This window comes from Littorina saxatilis, linkage group LG11 (assembly GCF_037325665.1).
Source record: "Littorina saxatilis isolate snail1 linkage group LG11, US_GU_Lsax_2.0, whole genome shotgun sequence".
Taxonomy (NCBI): Eukaryota; Metazoa; Mollusca; class Gastropoda; order Littorinimorpha; family Littorinidae; genus Littorina; species Littorina saxatilis.
This window is the reverse complement of record NC_090255.1, coordinates 21,299,182-21,310,299: the sequence shown is the minus strand read 5'-3', so window position 1 is coordinate 21,310,299 and position 11,118 is coordinate 21,299,182.

Here is an 11,118-nt window from a genome sequence, read left to right as displayed (position 1 = left end):
AAAGTTAGAGATAAAACAAAAGAGTCAATCAAATGGTCAATCGTATTCTGAGATGGTTAACCTTAATGACAATGTCTGCAGTGGTCACAAACCGGCACTTCCATGACAATCATACTGAAAGAATAACACGCAAGTTGTTGCTGTGATTAAAGGTTGACACACAATTTAACAATCTAAGACATCAAAGACCCCCAAAAGACACAATCTAGTGCTTGTTTTTTCGCGGGGAGGGGGGGGGGGGGTGCGAGGGAGTGGATTGGCACATTGTGATTGAAATGCTCGGACACACGGGCATCAAGAGAGAGAGAGAGAGAGAGAGAGAGAGAGAGAGAGAGAGAGAGAGAGAGAGAGAGAGAGAGAGAGAGAGAGAGAGAGAGAGAGAGAGAGAGAGAGAATTGAATTGAATTGAACTTTATTGAATTGAATTGAACTTTATTTAACAAGGATTAAGATTTAAGACTACGCCTTTTCTTACAATCTGTGTTAAAGAGAGAGAGAGAAAGAGAGAGAGAGAGAGAGAGAGAGAGAGAGAGAGAGAGAGAGAGAGAGAGAGAGAGAGAGAGAGAGAGAGAGAGAGAGAGAGAGTCAAGAATTAAGGACAATTAACATATGTGTTGGTGACTTTACTTAACCATTGATGCATTCCACGTGGTCAAAAGTTCTACATTAAGAACACTTTTTTTCAAGATGAGTCATTCGAGGACGGTTCATGTATGATTGAAGATGGGTTGGTTATGACTGTTTATTGTCTTTTCAGCATTGTAATGCTATTCGAGACCCATTCAAGTATGATTGAAGAAATGGAAAAAAAGATGATCTATGCCAAAACCCTTCACAAAGACCACTCTCTCTGACTTGGATACAAGTGCTTATCAAACAGGAAACTCAACTGGGAAAAGTTAACTGAGAACCAGGAAAACATCAAAACAAGCAGCATTTGATTTTGTTACGAATGAAGTCCTTTATGTTTTTCCATGTGCGTTTTGCCAGTTTCGGCTCTTTACCTTGCACATTCTCAATACAGCTCTTTCCCGGCAGTCTGCTGTTCAGAACAAATGTGGAAAATTGATGTTCAACTGCCTTTTTCTCTTCAGACGACCATTGTCGATGTGTAGTCTTTCTTCTCGCCGCAGTCCCTGAAAAACAAGGAGCAAATGGTCATTGGACCTACCTTCACACTAAAAAAGATATGTATACGGTTTTGCAATTTTGTAAGCTTAAATTTTACCCCACTGTTACATTGAAATTTGACATGGTTCAACCAGAGAAGCGTCATTTCCGACAGACACCAAACCCTAAGTATTTGAAGTTTCAAGCCTCTAGGTAAAAACTGTTGAAGAAAGTATCAATTTTACATTTTGAAGTAAATCCCGCTGTGACTTTGATATTTAAAGAAGGTCAGCCATTACCATCATATTTTCTGGTTATCATCAGTCCCTAGCAGAGTGTAATGTTTTAGAACTGTAGCTTCATCAAATGCACCCTCCTTCCCGTGTGAATACATCGGGTCAAAGTCTCAGATATGTTCATGCTTTAACATGTGACAAGACCATCCCTCAACTTAGTCACATGCCAAACATCAACACCCTTGTTGTATGGAGCTTGATTTTTGGGTGAATTCATTTCGTGCTGTCATTTTACAACATTCATTTATCAAAACTTCCATAGAGAGCACCTAGGCTGTTCATGTTTGGCATGCAACCATGACTTATCCCGTGTAAAAGCCGGGACACATCTTTGGTCCAACACACGTTTCTGATATTCAAACACAAGACACACATATTTCATTTCCCACCAGAAATGTCACGACACATTCGCAACACCTCTATGGTGACCACATGTGTCACTTTCTGCTGACCAACCATGCACACTCTGCTCACCACATGTGTTACAATTTCTGGTGATCACACACAAGTGTTTAGTTTACAATCCAGAACAAGACACATATTTCTGAAGACTTTCATTTCCCGCAAGAATTGTAACGACACATTCGCAAAACCTCTCTGCTGACCACCCACACTCTACTCACCACATGTGTTACAATTTTTGGTGATCACACACAAGTGTTTACATTCAAACACTAGACACACATTTTTCTGAAGACTTTCATTTCCGGCAAGAATTGTCACGACACATTCACAAAACCTCTCTGATGACCACCCACATTCTGCGACTCACATGTGTTACAATTTCTGGTGATCACACACAAGTGTTTAGTTTACGTTCAAAAACAAGACACATAATTCTGAAGACTTTAATTTCCCGCAAGAATTGTCACGACACATTCGCAAAACCCCTCTGATGACCACATGTGTCACTTTCTGCTGACCACCAACACTCTGCTCACTACATGTGTTACAATTTCTGGTGATCACACACAAGTGTTTAGTTTACATTCCAAAACAAGACACACATATTTCTGAAGACTTTCATTGCCCGCAAGAATTGTAACGACACATTCGCAAAACCTCTCTGATGACCACATGTGTTACAATTTCTGGTGATAACACACAAGTGTTTACATTCAAACACAAGACATGTATTCATACGAAACGTTTTGCTGACCACTCAAACATTCTACATTTAACCACATGACAGCAATGTGAACTGAGTTTTGAAACCTACACAGGTCCTTACCTTTATGACAAGCATGTTGATCATCAGAATCCACATGACACCTTGCACCACAAGCGCCAGATCCTGAACAAAAAAAACCAAAGAAATAAAATTATTATTGCCTGCATTAGGGTCCAACTTGTAACAGTATCTGAGAAATTGCAAATAAATGTCACACCAAACTTTTCAAGTTGTGTGCTGAACGTGTCGGCAGGTGAAAAGTAACTCATCTTAAAGGCACACTTCTTCAGATGTGTCCCGGCTGTTTCAATGGATAATACCATGCTACAACATGGTCGCATACCAAAAATGGACAGCCTGGGTGCTCTCAGTGCACTAAGGAGATTGTTGATGAATTAATTTTGTTAACAAATCCATGGATTTTTAAGAAATTAATTCATCAACAAATTCCAGGGTGTTGACGTCTGGCATGTGACTAAGTTAGGGGATGATCTTGTCCCATGTAAAAGCCTGAACACATCAAAGGCGGTGATCTGATCTGTTCACACTGGAAGGAGTGTGCCTTTAACATTTTGCCATTTCTACAATCAACCTTCATTCACAAAAAAGCAGGAAGGAACAGAAGTACTAAAAGTGAACAAGTTATTTACATTATAATTCTTCTGTTAAAATATATATCCCTGTTCGCAGTTTCTAGCTGTTAACATCAGTACCTCTATATTACCTCCAACCCACGTGGGTGCCGGGCTCATGGGCAATCAGAAGCTGAGCTTTTGTTTTTGTAAAGAGCCTTGAAATTTGTCGTGGAATAACCCAATTCGATTAAACCCTACTGCATAGGCTTCATCACATTCTCAAATTAACTGAAACTTCTAAGCACAAGCTTAGCGAATTTAGTTTTCAAATTCTATTCTGCCCATCCAACAAAAAATATACATGTTCGTCAAGTACGGATCACAATGATCAGACCCTTTACGTGAAACCCAATTGCAGGGATACAAGAGCCATCAATATCTCCACCAAATACATTGGTTTTTACATGAAATAGTGTTTATAGAATGGACCGCAGAACAAAGACACCCTTAAAAAAAAACAATTCACAAACGCAAAGTTGTGTGGGTAAAAGTGACCAACAATATAATAAAAGCTATAACTGCATAATGTTTGCATGTCATGGTAAAACTCAATGCCCCACTCAAAGCAGGGATGAGGGTTATTTGTGTCTTTATCTCGTCATATAATGATGCTGGAGCAAGCTTAATGAAGTGTCATTTTCCACAAAAGCCCGGAAAGGCAGATTTTGAGGCCGTTTTGGGTGGCTTATGACAAAGTCAGCCATATTCCAATAAACCCTAATTATTTTCAGTCAATTTTAACAAGGAGACGTTTCTTTAGTAAATTTAAATTTTGGAGGGTTTCTTCCATTTGTCTTCCATTGTAAAAAATACTATTTCATTATATGAATATGGTTGTGAAAATGCCATGCCCTTTCTATCCCTAAAATGTGTCTATGACCTAAACAGATAACTCACTGCCAGCAGCACTCAGACAAGGATGTATAAGTTTTGTATGCGTAGTACAGTTTGCAAAATATCTCCCCCCAAAAAAAAACAAAAAAAACCCACCTGAACTAATATATATATTTTCCCTCCCAAAATTCAACCCGGGTGTGACTCTGACATTTGAAGAGCAATGTAAACAATGATACACAAAACATGTTATGGGACAATGAAGAGCATGTGAAGTTAAAAAAAACACTCGCTTCAACAACAAAAAAACAGGGAAAAAAACATTGAACATTCACTTTTCATCTATGTGCATAACCTGACTGCCTAACAGAGCTCATCCCAGCAAACAATTTTAGGTTGTATTCACGTTATATTCACGTTGGCCTGCGTTGGGTTTACGTTTCGTGTCAACGTTTTTTTACGTAGATTTGTATGGACGAAATCACGCGGAAATAACGAACGTTGCATTTTACGTGACACCAACGTGAATGCAACGTGAATTATTGGTGGAGGTGGATTGTTCGTAAAAACATTACGTGAATTTTACGTTGTCACAACGTGAATTTTTGGTTGTGGTTTGGTTGAAATTGCGTTGCATTTTTACGTAATGTCCACGTGAATGGAACGTAAATTTTAGGTCAAATTTTAGGTCAAGAACAACACACACACACACACACACACACACACACACACACACACACACACACACACACACACACACACACACACACACACACACACACACACACACACTCACACACACACTCACACACGCGCGTCTTTTTTATTCCCACTACTATGATTTATACACAACAACTACAATAAGCGATAAACGTTTCATATGATCAGGATGCAATGAACTTTGACACGCTCCAATAAAGCCCATTATAGAGACCGGTGTCCGTCTCTCTCCTGGAGGATAAAAGGGCTCACAGCCTTTTCAACATTGTTATCAAAATCAAAGTCTTTCGGTAACCTGGAAAGCTCCTCGGAGCTAGTACTGTCTCAATTATCCACCGATCGCCGTAGGTCGAAGTTAAAAACTATCAAGTGTATGTGTAGAGGTGGGAAGTGCACAGCGAATGGAAGCAATCATTATAATAAAACTGTTTTTGTTAAATACACTACACCTTGTCATCGGAAACTAAAAGTTATTTGGTTTTGGCCTTTTTTTTCTCACAGATTATACATTGTAAATGAAAAAAAACCAAAATGAAGCAATACCAAATAAAAACAAAATGTTCAGAAACATACATGATACATGGGTAGTATCAAAACGGTTGGGAAAAAGAAGAACTTTAAAGTTGCCATCAAGCAAGAGAGGGATGGGTGGTTTCAACTTACAAGGGTAATAAGAAAGCAGTGAGAGAGACAATAAAGGGCGACATGTGCGATCAAGTTGAATTTGAAAGTCCAGCACCTATAATTACAAGTTTTCCATGTTATATTTCCAGTGTTATCCATGCCAAGAAGGTTCCTTTTTACATTTAGTCAAGTTATGACTAAATGTTTTAACATCGAGGGGGGAATCGAGACGAGGGTCGTGGTGTATGTGCGTGTGTCTCTGTGTGTGTGTGTGTGTGTGTGTGTGTGTGTGTGTGTGTGTGTGTGTGTGTGTGTGTGTGTAGAGCGATTCAGACTAAACTACTGGACCGATCTTTATGAAATTTGACATGAGAGTTCCTATGTATGAAATCCCCGAACATTTTTTGTTCATTTTTTTGATAAATGTCTTTGATGACGTCATATCCGGCTTTTCGTGAAAGTTGAGGCGGCACTGTCACGCCCTCATTTTTCAACCAAATTGGTTGAAAGTTTGGTCAAGTAATCTTCGACAAAGCCCGGACTTCGGTATTGCATTTCAGCTTGGTGGCTTAAAAATTAATTAATGACCTTGGTCATTAAAAATCTGAAAATTGTAAAAAAAAAAATAAAAATTTATAAAACGATCCAAATTTACGTTCATCTTATTTTCCATCATATTCTGATTCCAAAAACATATAAATATGTTATATTTGGATTAAAAACAAGCTCTGAAAATTAAATATATAAAAATTATTATCAAAATTAAATTGTCGAAATCAATTTAAAAACTTTCCTCTTATTTCTTGTCGGTTCCTGATTCCGAAAACATATAGATATGATATGTTTGGATTAAAAACACGCTCAGAAAGTTAAAACAAAGAGAGGTACAGAAAAGCGTGCTATCCTTCTTAGCGCAACTACTACCCCGCTCTTCTTGTCAATTTCACTGCCTTTGCCATGAGCGGTGGACTGACGATGCTACGAGCAGGGCCGGACTAGGCGAAGAGGAGGGGGGGGGGGGTTGCCAGTGGTGGCCCAGGGGGATGTCCCCCCTGGTGGCAGGGGCGGATCAGTTCATTTTATGACTGGTTTTGTTCAAAAGTATATTGTGAAGATATGGGTGTGAAGGCGCGAAGCGCCGAGCGGACGGCGCAAAGCGCCTAGCTTGCTAGGGGGGTCCGGGGGCATGCCCCCCCGGAAATTTTGAAAAAAAGGATGCAAAATGGTGCAATCTGGTGCATTCTGAGGATGATCATTACCAGTTTCAGGCAGCAGATTTTGTCACTGATTAATACCCCAAAAATTGAAACTCAATGTAAAATAAAGAAATGCATACCTCATTCAATATTTTTATTTTTTGGCTGGGGGGGGGGTTCGGAAACCCTAGAACCCACCCCCCCCCCCCACCCCCCCACCCTCGTTATGGGGGTCAGGGGGCGAAGCCCCCTGAAGCTGACGGGTAGGTCATATTCTTAGATAGGAAAATGGTCGCTCCTTGCATGAAACGGCATAAAATAAGCAATAATAAAAAAAAAATTAAATAGGTAAGGTACATGTTTAGGCTAGTCCGGCCCTGACGAGTATACGGTCTTGCTGAAAAATGGCATTGCGTTCAGTTTCATTCTGTGAGTTCGACAGCTACTTGACTAAATATTGTATTTTCGCCTTACGCGACTTGTTTTTCTAACCTTCAACTGTCCGACACGTGCGATCTCACTTTTTCAGTGAGTTATTTTTTTCCTCTAACATCTGGTTGCCAGACTTCCGTCAACCTCTTGTCAAATTTCACACTGTGATTCTCATGTGTCCGATCGCTTTTGTGGGAGCACTTGACAGTGCCTAGTCAATTCTTTTAGACGGGTCTTAAAATTGCTTAGGCTCCTAATTGCCCCGCTCCTGTAATCTTCGTTGGGATAAGTCGAAGAGGCCAGCGGAAAGCTTTGGGGGGAGGGTCTACGGGGATTGGGGGGGGGGGGGGGATCTTAGATTGAGAGGAGATGGAATACATGGAACGGAATTTTTATGAATCGTTTTGTAGTTTGTTGTGTCTGGAGCATGTAAACAAAACAAAAATGAGCACAATTCTGAGAGAAAAACGGGAGCTTTATCAAAACAAATTTGTTTTTCAGTTGTTGTGATTATTCAACGACAAGAAGAGACACAATACAATTATGTTATACTTTTGATTTCTAAGAGTTGAAATCAATTACGCAGATATTATAAGTCTACGAAGCCATGACGGTGCCAAAATAGCATGATAGCATTTTTGAATATTTCCGTTTTTAGAGCAGCAGAATTCTAACTTCATTATATAAAATCAATCTAATCACTGAATTTAGTAAGCACTGAAGGCATCGTGATCATTAAAACAAAATCTCACAACTTAAGAACATCATTCCTCTGCATAAATTACGCTAATGCAGTATGCTTCTGCTGATTAATGCAAAAACTTTTTTTTTTCGCAAAGCAGGGTACCGTCACCAGAAAATCAGTGGCTGTGTTGTAAGACCTACATTTTGTAATTGACAATGACTTGAAAAGACACGTGTCCTAAGCTTATAGGAAAGGGAATACGCTCAACGATGTCTTTTGCACACTGCTATCTGACAAATTATTTAAAGCGGTCATCAAAAGCAGGCGACGATAGTCGAGTGATTTATTACCCAGACAACTGTTTCCTAAAACAAAAGTAATGATTTTCTCAAGAGGGAAAGTAAGAAAAGTTCCGACATTTACATTCAATGGTCGGAAACTTGATATTGTGTATGATTTTCAATACCTGGGTATTAAATTTAGCTACAATGGTAAATTTACTGTTGCACAGAAGAATTTGTATGACCGTGCCTCCAAGGCCATGTTTGCTTTATTACGTAAAACTAGAAAACTGTTTTTGCCTCTTGATGTCCAAATTGACCTCTTTGAAAAAACTGTGGTCCCTATTTTACTTTACGGTTCTGAAGTATGGTGCCCTTACATGTCTGATCTAGCTAACAAATTACAGATACGATTTTTTAAGATGATTTTGAAAGTTGGCAAATCAACACCAACAAACATGGTTTTGGGTGAATTAGGTCAGTTCCCTGTAAGTATTCAAGCGAAATGTCGTATGTTGAATTTTTGGTACAAACTTGCATTTTCAAATGGTTCTGACAAACTTTCTTGTGTGACATATCGTTTTTTGTTTAAAATGTATGAATCTGGTGTATACAAGTCAAAATTTTTGCTTTCTGTCCATGGTGTTCTAAATGAGTTAGGCTTTAGTGATTTTTGGCACAATCAAACTATCGATAATGTAACGGATGGTGGTTATTTTAATACTTTCAAAGCACTGATGAAAAATAGGCTACAAGACCAATTTGTCCAAACCTGGCATTCAGAAATAAATAACAATGAGTTTTATTATAATTATAGAATGTATAAAGAGAATTTTGAGTTTGAAAAGTACTTGTCCATCCTGCCGGTTAATTTAGCAAACGCTGTTTTAAAATTTAGAACACTGAATCATAAATTGCCTATACAAAAAGGTAGGACTCTTAGTATTCCCAGACAAGACAGAATCTGTCACAAATGTTCATCAGGTGACCTTGGGGACGAGTTCCATTATATTTTTGTATGTCCTTTTTTTACCAATTATAGAAAACAGTTGTTACGGTGCTATTATTATGCCCGCCCCAATTCAGTTAAATTCAGAGAGCTTTTTTCCACTACAAAAAAGAGTTTATTGCTAAAACTCGCAAAGTTCATGACACTTGTCATGGACTGTTTGAGAAGCGAGTAAAATTTAATTCTCTTTTAGCTTTATACTCCGTTATCTGTTTTGTGTTGTTTGTAATAGTATCTTTGTCCTTATGTTAACTCACCCATCACCCCCCCCCTCCCCCTTCCCCCCATTTCCCATAGTAAAGAAATGTATGTAATTACTTTGTGTGTTTTATTATTATTATTATTATTATTATTATTATTATTATTATTATTATTATTATTATTATTATTATTATTATTATTATTTATTATTATTATTATTGTTGAATTGTTTCTTGTATTGTTTTTGCTCTCCCTCACCCCTCAACTCCCTTTTCTGTACATAGTCTGATTTCTTTTTGTTTTAGTTCCTTTTATTTGGTGTTGAATGAAATGTGTTTTTATTGTGTTTTTTAATTTTCCATGTACCCTCACGGGGTTTTATCGGAATAATAAAACTTGACTTGACTGACTTGGTAAGCGGTGGGGGCGGAGAGAGGGGGGGATGAAAGGGGGAGGGGGGGGGGGGGGGGGTTCAGGCATAAAATAATGACAACTTGTTACGGTCCGACTTTGGGTTTGGTGTGTGTTGGCTACGCTGATGCCTCAAGTGGACTCACGTTCATAAGGGAGAGGGGAAATCTACATGGTCGGCAATTTTATGATCCAGGTCGACAAAAGACAGTCAAGTGTGTAATTAGCCAATCAGTCACATGACATCAATGTGTCAAGTTCTGAATTCTTCTCGTACCATCGTTCCGACCTCATCTCTCGGACAAAAGTTGGACAACCAAGTTTTGGAAAAAATATGTAACGAACAGTTCTGAAATGAAACTTAAATGGTTTCAAATCCGAGTATTACACAGGATTTTGGCAACATATGTGATATCAAAACAAATGGGAGTAGTAGAAGACGTGATGTGCCATTTGTGCCGAGACGAGAGGGATAGTATTCAAAATTGTTTGTGGGCGTGTCAATATATACAGACTTTTTGGAATGATCTGTTAAATTATGTTAAAAATGAATGTCACAATGTTGAGAACATTTTCTTTCATGAAAAGTTTATTGTGTTTGGTATTGATCAATATTTTAAAAGTAGTACAGTGTTTGACTTTATAATATTAAATGCCAATGTTTTTATTTATAAGTGTAAGTATGCAACAGTTGTTCCTACACTGGTTGCATTTAGAAGAGATTTGAGAAAATGGTATTTGGTAGAAGAATATTGAAGTAAAATCAATTTTACATGTAATCATTTTTTCTGGAGTGGTACCCATTTAAACCTCTGATATTGTCAAATGATTTATTGTTTTTTTGATTGAGTTTGTAAGGATGAAATTTGGTTTTGGAGTTAATAGGAGGTTAAAGATGTTTTTTATTTTAGACTTGGACATAAACATTGTCTGTTTATTTTGCAGCAGCTTAACAGAGAACAGGACTCGGTGGTTATGCGTAGTGTTACATAATTAAATAGAAAGATAAGAAAGGAGACGAAGAGCTTGTTTACATAATGTAGAAATGTATTGAATATGGGCTGTGTGCTTGTATGCTTTATTGTGCTTTCCCCTTGTTTTTGTTCTTGTATTTTTGAAGATGCATATAGCCTAGTTTTGTATGTCTGATGTTATTTGATGTTGCTGTTTGATTTTGCTGTCTGATGTTGAAGGCGTGTACCAAAAAGAATTAAAAACGTGTTAAAAAAAAAAGTTTTGGAAGAAATGTTCAAGAAGAATGACATCTCAGGTTTCTGGAAGACAAGGATTCCGGACAAAAGAAAGAATAACTGACTCTATAACACACACACACACACACACCCATACACACACACACACCCACACACACACGTACACACACGCGCACACACACACACACACACACACATAAACACACACACACACACATACACACTCACAAACACACACATCACACACACGCCTTTGCACACACACACACACACACACACATACACACACACATACACACACA